Here is a 21000-nt window from a genome sequence, read left to right as displayed (position 1 = left end):
AGAAAGAACATAGAGAATAGAAAGAAAGAAAAAACAAAAAATCACAACCATTTCAACAACTTATTTCAGATTTCTATCGGACTTCCCCACATCTCCCACATAATGCATTCTTGACAATAAAGTTATCAGCAAATTATAACCTTGTTTCATGTGTTTGTTTGTACTTTCAATTGCAGTTTAAGTTTAAATCTCTTATTTTCCACTTACTCTAAAAATATAACACATTATCATTTTTACCCATTTAAACTTTGATTTTTTCATAAATATTATCCAATTTCATATATACTCCACTTTCGTTGCTGGGGCTAACATTCCAAGTCATACGGCATCTTAAGATTCATATAACTTATAATACTTTTGCAGATAGTCCTTAAATTTTTTCCAATCCTCCTCCATTACTTCTTCTCCCAAATCTCGGATCCTTGTAGTCATCTCGGCTAGTTCCATGTAGTTCATCAATTGCGTCTGCCAGTTCTCCAGTGTGGGCAAATCTTGAGTCTTCCAATGCTTAGCAATAAGAATTCTTGCTGCTGTAGTAGCATACATGAAAAAAGTTCTATCCTTCTTTAACACCTTCTGGCCGACAATGCCCAGAAGGAAGGCCTCCGGTTTCTTGGGGAAGGTGTACTTAAACACCTTTTTTAACTCGTTATAGATCATTTCCCAGAAGGCCTTCAATCTTGGACAAGTCCACCAAAGGTGAAAGAATGTCCCCTCAGCTTCCTTACATTTCCAACATTTATTATCGGACAAATGGTATATCTTAGCCAGCTTGACCGGGGTCATGTACCACCTGTATACCATTTTCATAATATTTTCTTTCAGAGCATTGCATGCAGTAAACTTCATACCGGTGGTCCTTAACCTCTCCCAGTCTTCAGACATGATATTATAACCAATGTCCTGAGCCCATTTTATCATAGCTGATTTAACTGTCTCATCCTGAGTGTTCCATTTAAGCAGCAAGTTATACATTCTCGATAATAACTTGGTCTTTGGTTCTAACAACTCTGTCTCAAGTTTCGATTTTTCCACCTGGAATCCTGTTTTTTTGTCTAGCTTAAAGACCTCATTAATTTGGGCATAGTGTAACCAATTTTGCACCTTATCTTTTAGTTTTTCAAAGCTCTCCAACCTCCAATTACCTCCAATGTTTTCTATTATTTCCCAATATTTCGGCCAGCAGGCCTCCATATTGGTTTTTTTCCGAGCCTTGGCCTCTATTGGTGATATCCACCTCGGAGTTTTGCTTTCCAATAAGTCTTTGTATTTTTTCCAGACCATATATATTGCTTTTCTGACAATATGGTTTTTAAACATTCCGTGTGTTTTTCCCTTGTCATACCACAAATACGCATGCCAACCTAGCGAATTATTAAAGCCTTCCAGATCTAGGACATCAGTGTTTTCTAACAGAATCCAATCTTTCATCCAGCAGAAGGCCGCAGCTTCATAATATAACCTTAAGTCTGGCAGGGCAAACCCCCCTCTCTCCTTTGCATCAGTTAGTATTTTAAACTTTATTCGGGGCTTTTTGCCCTGCCAGAAAAACTTAGAGATGTCCTTCTGCCACTTTCCAAAACATTCCACTCTGTCCACAATCTGCAAGGCTTGAAACAAAAACAACATTTTTGGCAAAACGTTCATTTTTATAGCTGCAATTCGGCCTAACAAGGATAGTTTCAATCTTGACCAGATTTCTAGGTCTTTTTTAACTTCTGACCAACATTTCTCATAGTTGTCTTTAAATAAATTCAAGTTCTTAGAAGACAGATTGACCCCCAGATATTTCACTTTTTTGACAATGTTTAGTTCTGTTTCCTTTTGAAACCCCTCTGTTTCAATAACTGTCAATTTTTTCCCTAACACCTTAGTTTTTTGTTTGTTCAGCTTAAAACCCGCCACCCGACCAAATTTCTGAATCAATTCCAAAACTCTTTTTGTACTAGATTCTGGCTCCTGTAATGTTAAAACCAAGTCATCTGCAAATGCTTTCAGTTTATATTGTTTCGCTCCGACCCGTATTCATTGTACCTGCCGATCCTTCCTTATCATGTTCAGCAAAACCTCCAGGACTGAAATAAACAATAAAGGGGAAAGGGGGCACCCCTGACGTGTTCCTTTTTCAATATGAAGTTCTTCTGTCACCACATTGTTCACTATCAACTTAGCTTTTTGTTCTGAATAGATTGCTTCTATTCCATTCTCAAACCCCCTTCCCACTCCCATCCCTTCCAAGTTTTTCTTCATGAATTTCCAAGAAATATTGTCAAAGGCCTTCTCCGCATCAATAAAAATTAACACTGCTTTAGTGTTAATATTTGTTTGTAAAAGTTCCAGAATATCAATAATATTCCTAGTGTTATCAAACAAATGTCTACCTGGGAGAAAGCCGGCTTGGTCCTTATGAATTACTTCATTTAATACTTTTTTAAATCTATTAGCCAAAATATCTGCAAATATTTTGTAATCCACGTTTAGGAGTGAGATGGGACGGTAATTCTTAAGTTGAGTCTTTTCAGTTTCCACTTTAGGTATCAGTGTGATGAATGCTTCTTTCCACGTATCTGGTGCCCTCCCTCCCCCCATAATCTGGTTGCAAACCTCCATTAATGGTTGTATCAAGTAGTCTTTTAACATCCTGTAGTACTTGGAGGTAAGTCCATCAGGGCCTGGAGATTTGCCTAGTTGCATATTCTGAATGGCATCCTCGATTTCCTGTTGTGTTATTTTACAGTTCAAGATTGATCTCTTCTCTTGAGATAGTTCTGGTAGGCCATTGTCTTTCAAGAATTGTTCTATCTCAGTTGCTTCCTCGGACCCTTGTGTATACAGTTTTTTAAAATATTTCTGGAAACACTTTCTAATTTCTCCCGGTTTCTGAATATTTTTCCCTTCAACTTCTAGGTTGGTAACATAATTTAATTTTTGTCTCTTTTTCAACTGCCAAGCTAGCAGTTTCCCACATTTATTCGCAGATTCAAAAGATCTTTGTTTCATTTGTTTGATTTTCCATTCCACTTCTTGGTTGATCAATTTCGTATATTGTAACTGGTGGAATTTGATTTCTCTTAAAGTCTCTTTTGATTTTGGATTCAATCTTAATTTTTTCTCTCCATCTCTTATCTTCTCTAGTATCTTATCCTTTTTCCCATGCCAGAATTTTTTCTTAATCGTATTCTGTTGTATCAGAAACCCTCTCATAACAGCTTTGCTTGCGTCCCAGATTATTCTTTTTTCCACCGAGGTATTCAAGTTGATTTCAAAATAGTCCTTTAAAACTTTTTGGGCCTTCTTTACAATCTCTTGATCTCTTAGCAGGTTGTCATTCATTTTCCATCTGAAGGAATCGGCAGTAGTAAATCTCATTTCCATTTTCAGAGCGTTGTGGTCGGAGCAAGTCTTTGGGCAGATTTCTACTCTTGTAGTCTTAGGTGCCAGCCCTCTAGTTGTCCAAATTTGGTCGATTCTTGTCCATGACAGGTGGGCCTCAGAAAAGAAAGTTCCTTCTTTACCTAGGGGGTTTCTTGTCCTCCATAAATCAATCAAATCCATATTGTCAGTTAGTTCGAAGAAAGTTTTTGGTAGTCTTCCATCCTTGGTCAGGTTCTGGTTCTGTGACTTATCCATATAGGTAGAGACGACCCCATTCATGTCTCCCATCATGATGATGTTAGAGTAGTCCAGATAGTCCAGTAGTGTCTCATGTAGCTTCTTGTAAAATTCTGATTTCCCCTCATTTGGTGCGTAGATTCCTAGTATCAAAACTTTTTCTCCTTGGATTTGTATTTCAATTGCCAGGATTCTTCCTTGTTCATCTTTAAACAAAAATTTTGGTGATAAATTCTCCTTTGCGTAGATCACCACGCCTCTCTTTTTAACTCTGTCTGATGAAATAAATTCTTGGCCTAATCTTTTGTTTATTAACACTTTCCTATGGGACCTGGTCACGTGGGTTTCTTGCAGACAGATTATGTCCAGATGTTCTTTCTTCAAAATATGGAAAATCCTTTTGCGTTTTTCCGGGGAATTTGCACCATTAATATTCCAACTATACAGCTGTAGAGACATCCTGTATCAATCTGTTGTTGCTCTTTATGGGGCGTCTTCTTTTTTATCCAAATCCGAGGGTGCTGGCTCTTTTCCAGACTCTGGTGGAGGCCAAAGGGCTGCTACTCCCTTCTGCAGGTCTTCTCCGTGATCGTGTAGAAACTTCTGGCTATCCTCTTTCGTTTTGATTTTAATCTTCTTTCCTTTGTAGTTGAATGATAGGCCTTGTGGAAACTCCCACCTGTAAGGTATTCCACTACTTCTCAGAAGTCCAGCTAGGTCAGTGTAGTTAGATCTGAGATCCAGTAGTTGTTTAGGGATATCCTTGTAAATTTGTGCTCTTCTGTCCTGGATCTCAAGTGCTTTATTAAAATGTAGGTCAAGTAGTTTGTCTCTCTCCTGCTTGGTCCTTAAGATAATCAAGCAATCTCTAGGCCTGTCTTTCCTGGCAACTCTTCCCAGTCTGAATGCAGTTGTTATTTTAAAATCTGTATCTTCCTTTATACCCCAGAATTTAGAGAATTCTGCTGTCAAAAAGCCGGTCAAATCCTCTTTCTCAATCTCTGGGATAGAACGTAATCTTAAATTATTTTCCCTGTTTCTCAGTTCCACCATAGACAGGTAGGCCTGCTGGTCGCTGATATGTTTGTGTAGCGGCCTTACCTCTCCTTTCAATTCATCCACTTTCTGGATTGCTTGACCTGCTTTTTCATTCGCAGCCTCGGCCAATTTCCGATTTTCAGATGTAGCGTCTTTTAAATTCCCAATGTCTTGTGAATGCTTAGCCACCTGTTCAGAGAGTTTAGTAATTGAAGATGTGGCTAAGTCAATTTTTGCTGTTTGGTCATCAACCTTTTTGTTCAAAATTGCAAATTGTTGTAGCATTTCCTCTAAAAGAATGCCAGATCCCCCTGCTGCCATATCCTCAGTTGTTGGCTGTTCAGCTTCCTTAGATGGAGCTGTTGTTGAGGGTACAGCTCCCTGTAAAACAGCAGGGACTGAAGATCTGCGAGCCTGAGAAATCAGAGTTGTTTGTACAAATTGGCCTTTCCCTGCTTTCGACGCAGCTCTTGTTTTTGGTGGGCCACTCATTCCACACCTGTCTTTGGATTCAAGGTCAAGCTGTCAAATATTCCATGGGAAAGACAGGCCTCAAAGTAGATAACCAAACCACAGAGAGTCAAAACAAAGTTGGTTCTCAGGAATTTGTAAATCCCAAACTCCACTAGAGGGAGTATTGTTACAGTTCAGGAAAGAAGAAACAAAGTTTCAGTCGCCATTAAAGTTCCTGCAGTTAAATAAATTAACAATAGTCCTTAAAGAAGACTTTTTTCCACTGGCAGAGCCCTTTCAATGTTGCCACAATAGTCTATCTGAAGGTGCAAGATACAGTTATTTAATTGTATCCTCCAATGATGCCTCTATGTATCCATTTCGACTTTGTATATGTATCCGCAAAACAGCCCTTTTCCCCCTGCAAGCCCGGGACTGGGGTTTTTAAAGTTTTTAAAGTCCACAAAAGGAGAAGGTCTCCAAATAAAATCAACACAATAGCAGAGAAAAAAAAGAAGGCTTGCCTTTCCCTTCAGTTGCTAGCTCCACCAGACGCATGATACTTCCCGTTTTAAAATCCCTTTCTATTGCTTCCAGCTTGTCAGTTCCTTTGCCTTTGATCACTAAGCACTACCGGGAGACGGACTTCCTTTTTCTCGTCTCCCGCTTTCAGCCAAATTTTCAATTTACAGTCCCAAATTTAATACTCTTCTTACTCACGAGTAGATGGTTTAGAGTCCAATACTTAAGGAAGAAAGGTCAGCGCTCATCAGCAACAGCTGCGCGGCTTCACTCCCGCAGAAAGAGCGATGAATCCACAGCACCGCTTCCCCTCCGCGCTTCCGGAGCCCCTTACGGGGTCCCTTCTTCGTTTTGGGGGTCGCTCTGGGTGCCCGCCGGATCCCACGGCCACGAGCTCACTCTGCTCGTGGTTTATCTTAATGGGTCATCGCTTTGCCGCAGCGAACGACCCTTTCCTGCGGAGCCCCTCTTCGCAGCGCAAAGAGGACCGCCATTACTTGTTTCGCGCCGCCTCCGGAAGTCCCCGTTATTTGCTCTTTCAAAGCTGCTTTGAGATTCATGCAGATGAACAGTTGCATAGAAATAAAATAAATAAAATCAAATTAAGAAATCAAGAAAATTGAGACTTTTTCGGATAACTTGGGGCACTGGGAGAGTTTGTAGTAGTAGTTACAACAGCAGTGGTAGTTCAGCGCTAGTGATAACTAGGAGTAACTGAGTCCCTGGAGTAAGAATGATTGGATGCAAACTCAATTTTAATTGAAAAGGAATGATTTAGCATTAATTCATCTCGATCGGTTTCTTCCTCTGTTCCGATCATACGCTGTTGGTCTTTCTTGCCTCTTTCTCGCGCATGCTCTCTACTGAAAACGCACACAGCAGGACATAGTTGCAAAGCATCGTCCAACATACTTCTCAGAGAGACCGCACTTGTGACGGCATCTCCCCCCCATAGAATTGCATACGATGGGATTACTTGGGAGGGGAACTTCTACAGGGGGAAAAAGGCAAGAGACTTTAAGGTGCTTATCAGATATCTCACCCTTTTTCGGCTTAGCTTAGTGTTAAGTTCACTTTAACATAGCAGGCGCTGCTTTTCTGTAATAAATAAACGTTTTCCAAATTATAGCATGAAATATTTCATCTCCATGCATTTAGCTGCTGCTTCTTTTTTAGTTTCTCTCATGTCCTCACTTTCCACCCCCTGCAAAAATTAAAGTTCCATTCACCACATTTCTATACTAGTTTGCAAATTTTATTTTTTAAAAAGTCTTCATGAAAATTCATCAACTTTCTCCTTATAAACACATACTTGCAAGCAAAGACAGACTTTTTTCAAAGCAGTTTTACACAATATGGTACCTATTGTATGCCATTTTCATTAATATGTGCATATTTAGACATGCCCCCATATTTTATGAAATACTTTTTTTCTTTCTTGCCTCTAGATTACCGGTAATATTTTTGACAAAAAAAAATGACAACCATCTTTGCATTTTTCTTTATAAACCATACAAACAAACACACACACACACACACACACACGAGAAAAAACAATGCCATACACCCCTCCAGGGGGAGCAAATTTGTCACACCCCTTCTCCCATGTGGTTTCCTATGGAACTATCCTAAAATGCGTGTAGCTGTTCTTATGGGCAGACTCCTTGGGTTACGCTTGCTCCAGTCTTCCATCCCAGAATGAAAGTGGGATCTCGTAGGATTGCCCCAAAGTGAGGCACTTCAAGAAACTTCAGAGATGAACATGTTTTCAAAATTTTGTAGACAAGGCAAAATTTGTTGTGTTTCTCTTAACACTTCCCGTATAAGGATAATACCCAGGAAGTGGGGGCAGAAATGAAGCAAGACAGAGCTCTTGAAAGGTCTAGCTTCTGACCACATGAATTTTTTTTTACAGAACTCTCTGGTTCCCCTTTGGGGCAGGGTTCTTGAAGTCCTCTTGTTCTTGTCTGATCTGTGCTTTCTGCTACATCAGCTAGAGGAAAGTACGATACTGTAGGTCTCTCTGCTTTCCTCCTTACCAGCCCTAATGGGCACCATTCACCGTTGGGAAGCACAACCCAAAATATCTGGTTGCCATCCATTTAACTTCTGTATGGAATGCTTTAGCTGAGATTCCTGCATTGCAAGGACTTGAACTAAAGGACCATTGGGGTCCCTTCCAGTTTTACAATTCTATGATACTGTGTGTAGGCAGGTGACCTATTTACCCCATTTTTGCAGTAATAAACATCTAATAAGCACGAGGTGTCTTAATGAGGAACGCAGTCTTCACCTTTACAGCAGCTCTCGAAAGAACTGCATTTTCCAGGGGGCACAGATCCACAAGGGCAGATGCCGACAAAGTATTTATGGCCACCACTCTTACATTGACCGGTACCATTCCTCCGTTGCATGTTTCCTGTACAGAGAAAAACAGTCCCATTGCATGGAACCTGTTACACGGAAGTATAGCACAAAGCAGAGATGAAATGATGTTATCTTTATGCATAACACTGGTTGCAAACATCTGTTTTGGGGATGAATGGGAAATTTCTCATTGCTAGTCATCTTGAAACAGACAGACTCTGTAATAACCAGTCCCCATTGAGTAGCCATCTACTCATTCATCACACCTTGCCTTTCTGATTTCTCTGGTTTTCATTTCTCCATAGCCAGCAGGTACCTGGTTGGTTGGTTGGATGGATGGATGGAAGGAAGGTGGAGGAAGAGAGAAGCAAACAGTGGAAAGCCCCTTTACACCACCCCCCATTATTCACTATGGCATTTCTGGTCCCTCATTTTCATCCAAGGAACTCAAGGTAGCGTAAATGGTTCCCCCTCTTTTATACTCACAACAAACCTTGGCTACAGTGGGGTGGGGGGGGGAGTGACTGGCCCAAGGTCAGCCAGCAAGCTTCATGGGTGAGAGAAGATTTGAACCCAACACACTGACCACTGCAGCATGCTGCCTGTCTGCATCACTTGCATGTGGAGGGGAAGGCATGTCAAAAGTAAGGTGGGAGTCATGCATTTAAACCCACAGCACAAAGTCATGCTGCACTTCCTGGCCCTGTTGCTACCATCATTCATGTTCAGCATAATGCATGCAGCAGGGAGCTTTCTGTTTTCAAGGAAGTCTCAACTCCAGGGCCCATAAAGGCATCAAGTCAAATTTTCTTGCACAAGGCTTCCCAGGCATCCAACAGCAATTTGTCTGGCATTTAGGAAGGCTGCAGAATGCTTATTGCAAGTCCTGTACTCAGCACTTCCCAAGCAGGAGATAAGGCAACAGGAGCAGCTGCAGACCAGGAGATCTCTCTGCTGGACTAGGCTAGGCTCAGGAGCAAACCAGCTTGCTCCTTTAGCAGTTCCCTTGTTTCCTCCTTGTGCTGAGAAGCCACCATCAGCTCAACCAGAATCAGGACTTACATGTTTAGTTGTTTGGGCTTCTTATTTGAAACCTTAAATTCCTTCTTGGACTTTTTGCTTGCTTTCTCTCAAATCAAAATCTGGGAGCAGGCTGTCCATCTCCAATCCTAGGAGGCCCAGCTGGAAATTTTCAACACTGGAGAAAAGGAGGTAAACTACTTGGGTCTAACTCAGCATTTCTTCAGGAACATATTTGTGGGTGTCTATGTAATGTGTGGGGATGCGGGTGGCACTGTGGGTTAAACCACAGAGCCTAGGACTTCCTGATCAGAAGGTCGGCAGTTCGAATCCCCGCGAGAGGGTGAGCTCTCGTTGCTCAGTCCCTGTTTCTGCCCACATAACAGTTCGAAAGCACATCAAAGTGCAAGTAGATAAATAGCTACCACTCCAGCGGGAAGGTAAATGGCGTTTCCGTGTGCTGCTCTGGTTCGCCAGAAGTGGCTTAGTCATGCTGGCCACATGACCCAGAAGCTGTATGCCGGCTCCCTCGGCCAATAAAGCGAGATGAGCGCCGCAATCCCAGAGTCGGTCACTACTGGACCTAATGGTCAGGGGCCCCTTTACCTTTACCTTTATGTAATGTGTGAGGTGACCACACCTAAGAGCATGTACAGCCTACTGATCACCATTGAAAACATTGCCATCAGTGCATGATCCAGCCATGATCTAATTGAGTCCAATGTAAGAGTGAAGACCTCCCAAAGAAATGCAGTCCTGCCCACCATATATGTTGCAATCTCCTATGTATGCTACAATTACCTTCATTCTTCAAAGCTTCATCATAACCAGCTGGCAAAGCTGGGTTTTGGTCCTGAGGACCACTCAAGTCTTGCTCTTCCCCTTGATCCACATCGGCTTCATCAGCCTGGGCTCTACCAAGGAAGACCACAGCAAAGAAAAGACAGATGAACTTCATAGTTCTTCTAAGATTTGTTGTGTGCCACTGAAAAGAGTCGCAAGGATGAATGAGCAATGGTGTTGCCTTCACAGAGTTTGTGCCTATATATGCAGGTGGGAAGCTAAGAAGGCTACCCTAATGGGACAGGTTTCATTGTCTTTGAAGTAGCTCTCTAGATAAGGGTGTGAGATAAGGGTGAATTTGAGATTACTTCATCCTTAGCAACACAGTTCTCTTTGATGTTGCCACCAACCTGTTGGCCAATCTGTTCAGTGTTGCAATCTTCATATTTGTACTGTTGCTAAAATCCCCTTTGCTCTCCATCTGGGAAGATTGTCCTTTCAGGACTCTACCATCGCCATCGATCCCCAGCATTGAATGTGTTGGCCTAGTGTGGGGCTCCGAGGAGAGCTTGGCTGTCTGGCTGGTGTACCAGCCACCTAGCACACCAGCAGCCACCCTGTCAGGCCTATTGGAGGCAGTGGCCGGCTGGGCCTTGGAGTTCCCTAACCTATTGGTATTGGGGGACTTTAGGTCCAGAGCCTGTGGGGAGGGAGTGGCATCATCATGGATGTCTTCCATGGTGACACTAGGGCTCTCCCAGTTTGTTTCGGGCCCCACACATCAAGCAGGCCACACGCTGGATTTGATCTTTGGCGTAGGTATAGATGTGATCATGTCTCCTTCGATGAAGGTGCCATGGTCTGATCACTACGCTCTGAAAGCCAGGATTGACTTTCCATCCCCACCCTGCTTAGGTGGCGAGCCGATTTGGGCTCGCCCGCAGAGGCTGATGGACCCTGATAGATTCCGCCAAGCCTTGCGGGACCTTGCTCCCCCTGGTGACTCATTGACTGAGCTTGTTGAGGGCTCCAGGCAGCCATCGATGAGATCGCACCTAAGCGCCCTCTGCGACCCCACAGAAACCGGGCTCCCTGGTTTACCGAGGAGCTCCGAAAAATGAAGTGGGACCTCAGATGGCTAGCGCGAGTATGGCGGGGTGCCCGTGACGGAGCCTCAAGAACATCTTATAGGGCTTTTATGAAAACCTACGAGATGGCCGTGAAGGCTGCTAAGAAGTCATACTTCTCGGCCTCCATTGCATCCGCTAGCTCTCGCCCAGCACAATTATTTAGTATAATCAGGTCTTTAACGTCCCTTGAAGGACAGCCAAATTTAAATAACAATTTGACACACAGCTGTGAGGCATTTGCGAGCTTTTTTGCAGAGAAGGTCTTGTTGCTCCGCCATGACCTCCCTGCCAATTTGGATACAATAAAGGAACTGGAGGCCCCTCAACTGTCCTCGGGTCCAGTATTGGACCACTTCGACCGGATATCCCCAGCTGATGTGGACAGACTCCTCCGAGCTGGAAAGCCCACCACCTGTCCTCTCGACCCGTGCCTGTCTTGGCTGATTAGAGCGTGTCCAGACGAGGTGCGGGCTCTCCTGGGGGATATCATCAATTTGACCCTTGGCACAGGGACATTCCCAGGGGAATTGAAGGAGGCAGTTGTGCGCCCGCTCTTAAAGAAAACATCATTAGATCCTTTAGATCTATCCAATTACCGCCCGGTTTTGAATCTTCCGTTCCTGGGTAAGGTGATTGAGAGAGCGGTTGCTGAACAGCTTGGTGGGTTTCTGGATGAAACATCGGCTCTGGATCCATTCCAGTCCGGCTTCCGCACTGGTCATGGGACCGAGACGGCTCTGGTTGCCCTAACAGATGATCTTCGTAGACAGCTGGATCGAGGTGGGTCGGGGCTGCTGATTCTTCTAGATCTGTCAGCAGCTTTTGACATGGTCGATCACGAACTTCTGGACCACCGCCTTGCCGACGTGGGGATCCAGGGCGCAGTCCTTCAATGGCTGCGCTCGTTTCTCTCTGGTCGGGGACAGAGGGTGGCGCTTGGGGGGGGGAATTGTCATCACGCCACTCCTTGATGTGTGGAGTACCTCAGGGTGTTATACTCTCCCTGATGCTTTTCAACATCTTTATGCGCCCCCTCGCCCAGCTTGTTCGGAGTTTTGGGCTGGGTTGCCATCAGTATGCCGATGACACCCAACTCTATCTGTTGATGGATGGCCATCCTGACTCGGCCCCAGACACACTGACCAGATGTTTGGAAGCTGTGGCTGGATGGTTACGTGGGAGCCACTTGAAGCTAAATCCTTCGAAGACAGAGGTCCTCTGGCTGGGACGGGATGATATGGGATTGGGGAGGCAACTCCCATCTCTTGTGGGGGCACAATTAGTGCCAGCACTGTCCGTTAAGAGTTTGGGTGTAATCTTCGGCACCTCTCTTTCCATGGAGGCGCAGATTGCAGCTATAACAAAGGCGGCATTTTTCCATCTCCGCCAAGCTAAGCAGTTGGCTCCTTACCTCTCTCGCCCTGACCTAGCCACTGTGATCCACACGACGGTCACCTCCAGACTGGATTATTGTAACTCGCTCTACGTGGGGCTGCCCTTGAGACTGACCCAGAAACTCCAGCGGGTGCAGAATGCTGCAGCGAGACTCCTTACGGGGTCCTCACTGCGAGATCACATACATCCGGTGTTATACTAGCTGCACTGGCTCCCGGTGGAGTACAGGATCAGGTTTAAGGTGCTGGTTTTAACCTTTAAAGCCCTATACGGCCTAGGACCCTCGTACCTACGGGACCGCCTCTCCTGGTATGTCCCACAGAGAAACTTATGGTCTTCAAATAAAAACATCTTGAAGGTCCCATGCCACAGAGAAGTTAGGCTGGCCTCAACTAGAGCCAGGGCTTTTTCGGCTGTGGCTCCGATCTGGTGGAACACTCTGTCACAAGAGACCAGGGCCCTGCGGGACTTGACATCTTTCCGCAGGGCCTGCAAGACAGAGCTGTTCCGCCAGGCCTTTGGCCAGGGCACAGCCTGACTCCCTCCCTCGGCAATCTTCGCGGAGCTCTGGCCCAATGGTTGCCAGTGGCTTGAATTAATTAATTTTATAATGAATGATTTTAGAGTGTTGTTTATGCTGTACTTTTGTACTGTTTTATTGTTGTTAGCCGCCCTGAGCCCGGCTTCGGCTGGGGAGGGCGGCATATAAATAAAATTTATTATTATTATTATTATATGTTTGTTAATCTCTCCATCAGTCATCTGACACATCCTTGAGATAACCTGCAAAACAATATTCAACAGGAGCTGCAACACGTGTGGAATCAAGGCACTCAGCAACATTCATAAAGAGAAGGTGCTTTATAACACTGTGAAAATGTGATTTCCCTTTATAGAGTTTACAACTCGTTTAATTGAAACGCTTCTTTGACATGCCTAGATCATAGCTGTCAACTTTCCCCTTTTCTTGTGAGGAATCCTATTCGGAATAAGGGAATTTCCCTTTAAAAAAGGGAAACGTTGACAGCTATGGCCTAGATCGAGCCAAGGAGAAACGTTAAAATTTTGCTTTTAAGTACAAAGTGGGGGGATGGGACAAGATCAGGAAAACTTGCATTAGCATCAGACCAGGGGAGAATTTTAATTGTCTTAGCTCATTAGAAGCTAAACAGGTGCCAGCAATTGCCAGCTAAAATAGTCTAATCTTAGGCTGCAGTAACAGAAGCATAGTATCCAAATCATGAATGATTTATATAGATTCACTTTGTTCTACACAAATTGTACACTTTTTTCCCTACACAACCTGGGTCCAGTGTCTGCTTCTGAGCTTGAAAAGGAAGAGGCTGTCTGGAGAATTATGGTCAGGTTGGTGAGGGAAACTCCTAAGAATAAATATTTGAAAGATTGGATTCTGTTTAACCTAGAAAAGGTACAATTACAGAAACAAGGCAAATTTCTTCAGTTACCCAAATAATGACTAATAGACTGATCAGGGTGTGTCTGCAATGTGATGGTGAGGAAACAGGACAAGGGATGGGGAGCCAGGGTTTGTTTAAGGAAGGTGGTTAAGGTAAATAAATGCTGCAATTCTGATGAAAGGGCCAATATATTTAAAGGCAACGTCAAAGATAAATCGGCCATTAAGTATAAAGTAATCTCAAACACCATATTGCACTCTTATCAAGGGTGGAAATTCAAATCCAGTGGAACACAGCCCATTACAAATCCTGTACATAGGAATATTTTATTAATAATAAAAATAGTGGCTGGGGCAACCCACCCAGATAGGCAGGGCATAAATAATAAAGAGGTGGTGGTGGTGGTGGTTGTGGTGGTTGTGGTTGTGGTTGTGGTTGTTGTGGTGGTTGTGGTTGTTGTGGTGGTTGTGGTTGTTGTGGTTGTGGTTGTGGTTGAGGTTGTTGTTGTTGTTGTGGTGGTGGTGGTGGTGGTGGTGGTTGTTGTTGGTGGTGGTGTTGTACCCTGCCCATCTAGCTGGGTTGCCTTGTTGAGCAGCAGAAATTTGTTCTGCTGTTAATTATCTTTATGGCCTTGCTGAGCAATATGTTTGGTACCTGTTTGGCTGCAGGAGTCGCCGGAAGGAGGAATACAAGTCGCCATCCAACCATCTTAGGGACTTCACTTGGATTTGTGTTGAGGTTACTCCTTAGCCTTTTCTTCTCCCAAAGATATCCTACAAAGCAGTGGAGGTTCAGGATCAGAGTTTTGCTTCTCCTACATGGGCTGCCTTCCCAGATTGATGAGCCCCATCTCCCCCTCGCTTCCCACTACAGCACGTACAGAAACCGCCTTCTTGACCATTGGACCCACTATTGGTCTTGTCCACTCAATCTTCCAGAGCCTATCTTCACATTCAGGGGAAATCCCAATCCCACCAAGGGTTTGAGACCCATCGGATACACTGACATCTACATTGGCCACCCAGGCGAAGCCATATCCTAGGGTGGCACATATTGACAGCTTGAAGGATCCACAGGTGAGAGCAGAGTATGGCTGAGGGGGACCAAAGGTGGACAAACTACCATAGAAGGAGCAATATGTGTCTCCCAACAGAGGTATCACCCCACCCCTAACACCCCTTAGAAACCCAGTTCATTACGGCTGGCAACTAGAGGTAACAGAGTGCTTTGAGGAAGAGTAAAATACCAATATTTACTTAGGAATAAGTCCCATGTAACTGAATGGGATGCACTTCTGAGGGGAAAGTCTTAGAACCATAGAATTGTAGAGTTGGAAGGGACCCTGAGTCCAACCCCCTGCAATGCAGGAATATGGCAGCTGTCCCAGAAGTAGATCAAACCTCCAACCTTGTTGTTATCAACACCAAGCTCTGAGATACCCAGTGAATTGCATCCAAACATCATTTAAATTGAAAAGGAAGCATTAAGCCTTTATCAATCTTGACTGAGCGGTGGTGTCACAGTCTGGCTTACGGGCAGTCAGAGTCCCGGCTTGGTACATCGGGACCGGAGTAGAGGTCAGGAAGCAGGAAGCAGCAGTCCAGGGTCAGCGGTCCAGGGGTCAGGAGGCCAAGAGTCCACAAATCAAGAAACCAGGAGTCAGGAAGCCAAGAGTCTGAGGGTCAGGAAACCAGGAGTCAGGAAGCCAAGGGTCCAAGAGTCAGGAAGCCAAAGCACAGCTAGGTGGGTAGCATGTTGCCATGGCAAAGAGCTGGTCTTATATACCCCTCCCGGCCCTTGCCACCAGGTGCTACTGAGGCATCTGATCAAGGCCTGTATTTTAAAATGAGCTTAAAGATATATTTGCAAATGTTTGTATGTTTCATGCCAGGCATAAAGCAGCTGGCTAAGTACTTTGGCAGTTGTTTATCTTCCTGCTCTCCTGGAAAGGCCCCCCCTGATTTATAGCAGTACCAGGAGACAAGTTTCTCAAAGTTCTAAAAGGGAATTACAGGCTGGGAGCAAATGTTACATTGACCCTACAAATTACAGAATACAATCAAGCTGCAAAAACACTAATTAAGAGTTGGTAAATAGTAAGATTTATTGTTTAACAGAAAATAATACCATGTGCCTCCCATCAGACTCGAGCCATATTTTCCTAAGGTTAAAGGGCAAGAGCTAATAGGAACAGCAGCTGGCTGGGAAAGGAGGGTGTAAATTGAAGAGGCTGCTTTTGAAGCTGTTTTTACTGAGTTCCTTTTCTTCTAAAAAGCTATCTATGTTATGTATGAAATTTATTGACTTAATGTAATTATGCAAAGGATTTAGGAAGTAAGAAATGTTAGATTCTTATGTTGGATTCTTATTTCATTGATGGTGTGTGAGAATGTGAACCCAAGATCTCTGTTTAGATAGAATTTAAAACCATGAGCCATCTGTTTTAGCCATTTGTTTTGGAGTGCAGGGGCAACAGGGCAAAAGGTGATCTGGTAATTAAGGAGCCTTGCTGAGGCAAATGTAAGATATATGGCTACTTGTCTGCCATTTATGGATAGAAGGAAATATAGCTCTTTGTCTCCCATAAAAGGTAATAGGAAGTGGGTGTATCTTTTATGATTGGTTCTAGCAAACAGCCAATAGGAATTTCAACCAGGCTGATTGGACAGAGGCAGCCAAAGGAAGAGCAAGGGGGCTGGGCTGAGGAAATATAAGTGCTGGCCATCAGGGCTGGAGTGGGCAGAGCTTTTGGTAACCATATACCACTGTGCCTATCATTTATTTGTCTGACAAATAAATTATTATTTTAATTTCTCTATTGCTGCGTTGAATATTTCATTCCAGCTAAGCGTTAACCACAAGCAGGGTGCTACACTACGAGTCTTCTGCCAAGCATCACCTGTGCAGTAGCACCTGGTCCTTCCAGGCCAAACTCAGGAAGCCCCCAGTCCTGCGAGGCCCTACCAGTCACAGGGCCTGGCTCCTGCAAGCAGTCCTGGCAGGTGGTTTCATATTATTGTAGAGTTGGAAGGGACCCCAAGGGTCATTTAGCCCAACCACCTTCAACACGAAAGCATCCATGACTGATCGCCATCCAACCTCTGCATGGAAACCTCCGAGGAAGGAGAGTCCACTACCTCCTGAGGGAGACTGTTCCACTGTCAAACAGCTCTTCCTGTCAGAAATAATGTTTCGTCAGATTCTCCTTTTGAAGGCATTGGGTTGAGTCTACCCTGTATTTTATGATACAGTGGCACAGAAATCCTTTTTTAAAAAATTGAAAAGATGCTATTCCTGCTCCCCCCCCAAAAAAAACCAACAACACCCCCTAAAAGAGAATTTTGAGTGACATTTTCCTTGGGATAATTACAAGAGGAAGTACTGTGAGGGGGGAGGAACTTGGTGCTGGCCATCAGGCAATATCTTTTCCCACCTGCCTTGCCTCACCCTCCAGCCCTTGGAGCCTTCGTAAGGGGAAAGGTTTCCAGAGAAAGAAATGTGGGGGAGAGACAGCTTGTCTGTCATCAGAGGGGAGTTGGTTTCACCTGTGCTGCCCCACATCCCACCCAATAAACCTTCAGAAAGGAGTTCCTACCATGCGCATGATGTGGATGTGCATTTTAATGAGCTGAACAGAGTGGGAGATTTTGAGTCATAGGGGCTGAGAAACGTTTGTGCATGAATTCAAAAGTGCTTAATTTATTTTTTGGTTCCTATTTTGTTAGTGTTATGTATGGGTTATGAATGCTGTAGTACAGGGGTAGGCAACCTAAGGCCCATGGGCCACATGTGGCCTATGGGGGTCATTTAACCGGCCCATGAGGTGCCCCCTAACCAAGCCACCCACTCGGCAAGTTCCCACGCACTGCGCTAAACCTGTGCAGCGCAGCATGGGGACTCGCTTCCGCGGCACCGGAAATGGCGTCTGTGCAGACACAGATGCCGGAAATCGCAGGCGCGCACACTCACACACATGCACAATCCTGCCCACAGAGGGATCTCCGCTGGAGTGAACCGGCCCAGGCAAAGTAAACCTTGCTGACCCCTGCTTTGTGAATCCCATAATATAACTTTTGTTGTAATTGTGCAGCTTTGCTTATTTTATTTTTTTGGTTGTTTTGTGAATTGTGTTTTAGAGACTAATTGTTTTACTGATGATTTGTTAATTGTTCTATGTGATTTAAGTGGCATTTGTGGTGTTCTATTGTTATTTATCGTTTGCAATATATAGGCTCCCGGTATAAGGAAGTTTTTAATGTTTGATGTCTTACTGTGCTTTAATCTGTTGGAAGCTGTCCAGAGTGGCTGGGACAATCCAGTCAGATGGGCGGCATTTAAATAAGGCCTTATTATTGTTGTTGTGGTTGTTATTTGCTTTGCGATTCATGTGAATGAAAAGCTACCTAGAAATATAATAAAAAATCAAGAAAACAGACTGTTGTGGATAATTTGGGGCATTGGGAGAATTTGTAGAAGTAGTTACAGCAGCAGTGGTAGTTCAGTGCAAGTGACAGCGATGAGTGATTGAGTGCTTTGAGGAAGAATGAAACACCATATATACACTGAATTGGATGCAAACTCAATTTTAATTGAAAAGAAAAGATTCAGCATTAATTCATCTTGATTGGTTTCTTCCTCTGTTCCGATCAAACGCTGTCGGTCTTTCTTGCATCTCTCTCAGGTACGTTTTCTACTGAAAACGCACACAGCAGGACCTAGTTGAAAAGCATCGTCCAACCAACTTCTCATTTTGACCGCACCTGTGACGGCATCTCCCCCCCATAGAATTGCATACGATGGGATTTTTTGGGCGGGGAACAACTTCTGCGGGGAAAAATAATAGCAAGAGACTTTAACATGCTTATTAGGTGTCACTCCCTTCTTGGGCTTAGCTTAGTGTTAAATAGCGGACACTCCTTTTCTGTAATAAATAAACGTTTTCCAAATTAAAGCCTGATATATTTCATCTCCATACGTCTAGCTTTTTCTCTTTTTTCTTAGCTTTGGTTTTCATTTTTATAGGGTATTTTTTCAAGTTGGCTTTACTGTAAACTGTTTTGAGTTATGAGAAAATAAAAAAAATCTGAATAAGTGTGCATGCACATGAAAGCTCATACCAGTAACAAACTTAGTTGGTCTCTAAGGTGCTACTGGAAACGAAATAGAAAAATTCCTTCAACTATAGCAGACCAACATGGCTACCTACCTGTAACTTGAGTTATGAGGTAAGAAAAGTGCCTAACAAAAATAAAATTAATGATGGTGATATAACAACAAAAGCTTCCTCTCATCTACACAGGTGTTGCTGGTTACACCAGTGTAGTAATCTATGCAGGTTTGGGTAAGGCTACTCTGCAGAGAAGTTAGGGATTTTGTTTCTCTCTGAACATGCTATTGGCCCCATTGCCAACAATGAGCAGTGGGTGACTCTGTCAATTTCAGTTTATCTTGCACCGCCCCACCTGCAAATAATGAAGTTCCATTCAGCACATTTATTACCCTCCATGGTTTCCTTGTTTCCCCTTATCCTGCCGTATATTATACCTAACATCCTTCTTCATCCTTACTTAATATCTACATTGCTTTACTGCTGATTATAGTCTAAATCCTACTTGCGTATTAATCTGTTATTAAAAGGTAAAGGTAAAGGGACCCCTGACCGTTAGGTCCAGTTGTGGACGACACTGGGGTTGCGGCGCTCATCTTGCTTTATTGGGTGAGGGAGCCAGCATACAGACTCCAGGCCATGTGGCCAGCATGACTAAGCCACTTCTGGCGAACCAAACCAGCACACGGAAGCGCCATTTACCTTCCCACTGGAGTGGTACCTATTTATCTACTCACAGTTTGACATGCTTTAGAACTGCTAGGTGGGCAGGAGCTGGGACAAAGCAATGGGAGCTACCCCATCGTGGGGATTCGAACTGCTGACGTTCCCATTGGCAAGCACTAGGCTCTGTGGTTTAGACCAGAGTCCCATTTGCAAATCTTAATTTTAAAAAGCCCTCATGAAAATTAATCAACTTCCTACTAATAAACACATATTTTCAAGAAAAGCCAAACATTTTTGTCAAACCAGTTTTACATAATATAATACCTATTGCATAATTATAATTATTTTAGTTATTATTCATACCCTGCCTATCTGTCTAGGTTTCACCAGCCACTCTGGGTGGCTCCCAACATAATATTAAAACCACCATAAAACATTAAAAACTTCCCTAAACAGGGCTGCCGTCAGATGTCTTCTAAAAGTCAGATAGTTGTATATTTCCTTGACATCTGATGGGAGGGTGTTTTATAGGTCGGGCACCACTACCAAGAAGGCCCTCTGCCTGGTTCCCTGTAACCTTACTTCTCGCAGGGAGGGAACCACCAGAAGGCCCTCAGAGATGTTTTATGAATAGTCTGTTTTCATTCATATGTGCATATTTGGACATCCTTTACCCCAGTATTTTATGCTATTCTCTCTCTCTCTCTCTCTCTCTCTCTCTCTCTCTCTCTCTCTCTTTCTCTCTCTCTTGCACATAGAAAAACAGACCATGGCTAAGAGCATGTACAGCCTACTGATCACCACTGAAAACACTGCCATTAGTGTGTGATTCACCCAAAGAGAAGTATTTCTAATGGAGTTCAATGAAAGATTGAAAACCTCCTGATGAAATCCTGTCCTGCCCACCATGTATGTTGCAATCTCCTATGTATGCTACAGTTACCTTCATCCTTCAAAGCTTCATCATAGTCAGCTGGCAAAGCTGGGTCTTGACCCTGAAGGCCACGCAAGTCTTCCAAGAGCTTTCTCCATTGCTTTTGCACATCGGCTTCATCAGACTGGGCAATGCCAAGGAAGACCACGGCAAAGAAAAGACAGACGAACTTCATGGTTCTTCTCAGACTTGTGTGCCGTTGAAAGGAGTCCCAAGGATGAACAAGCAAATGTGATGCCTTCACAGAGGTCATGCCTATATATGCAGGTGGGAAGCCAAGAATGCTGCCCTAATGGGACGGGTTCCATTGTTTTTGAAGGCGCACTCTAGATAAGTGTGTGAGATAAGGGTGAATTTGAGATTACTTCATCCTTAGCAACACAGTTCTCTTTGATGTTGTCCCCAATCTGTAGGCCTTTTGACCAATGTTGCAATCTTTGCATTTGCACTACAGTGGTACCTTGGGTTACAGATGCTTCAGGTTAGAGACCCTTAAGGTTACAGACTCCGTTAACCCTGAAACCTCGGGTTAATAACTTTGCTTCAGGATGAGAA

The 21000-nt window shown here is 43.8% G+C and overlaps 3 long non-coding RNA genes across 3 annotated transcripts; 1 reads left to right on the top strand and 2 right to left on the bottom strand.

The window, feature by feature from the left end:
• Nucleotides 1-6362: 6362 nt before the first annotated feature.
• LOC309529657 lies at nucleotides 6363-10048 on the bottom strand. The gene is made up of 3 exons (XR_014218259.1): nucleotides 9814-10048; nucleotides 7919-8044; nucleotides 6363-6616 (listed from the first exon to the last, which is right to left on the bottom strand). It is a non-coding gene; the product is annotated as an uncharacterized lncRNA (long non-coding RNA).
• Nucleotides 10049-16147: 6099 nt separating this feature from the next.
• LOC309529019 lies at nucleotides 16148-16556 on the top strand. The gene is made up of 2 exons (XR_014218036.1): nucleotides 16148-16230; nucleotides 16264-16556. It is a non-coding gene; the product is annotated as an uncharacterized lncRNA (long non-coding RNA).
• Nucleotides 16557-18305: 1749 nt separating this feature from the next.
• Nucleotides 18306-20712, bottom strand: LOC309529661. The gene is made up of 2 exons (XR_014218263.1): nucleotides 20455-20712; nucleotides 18306-18562 (listed from the first exon to the last, which is right to left on the bottom strand). It is a non-coding gene; the product is annotated as an uncharacterized lncRNA (long non-coding RNA).
• Between the last annotated feature and the right edge of the window lie 288 nt (nucleotides 20713-21000).

This window comes from Podarcis vaucheri (genome assembly GCF_965113315.1).
Source record: "Podarcis vaucheri genome assembly, chromosome: 3".
NCBI classification, from domain to species: Eukaryota; Metazoa; Chordata; class Lepidosauria; order Squamata; family Lacertidae; genus Podarcis; species Podarcis vaucheri.
This window is presented reverse-complemented; position numbering and strand designations above follow the sequence as displayed.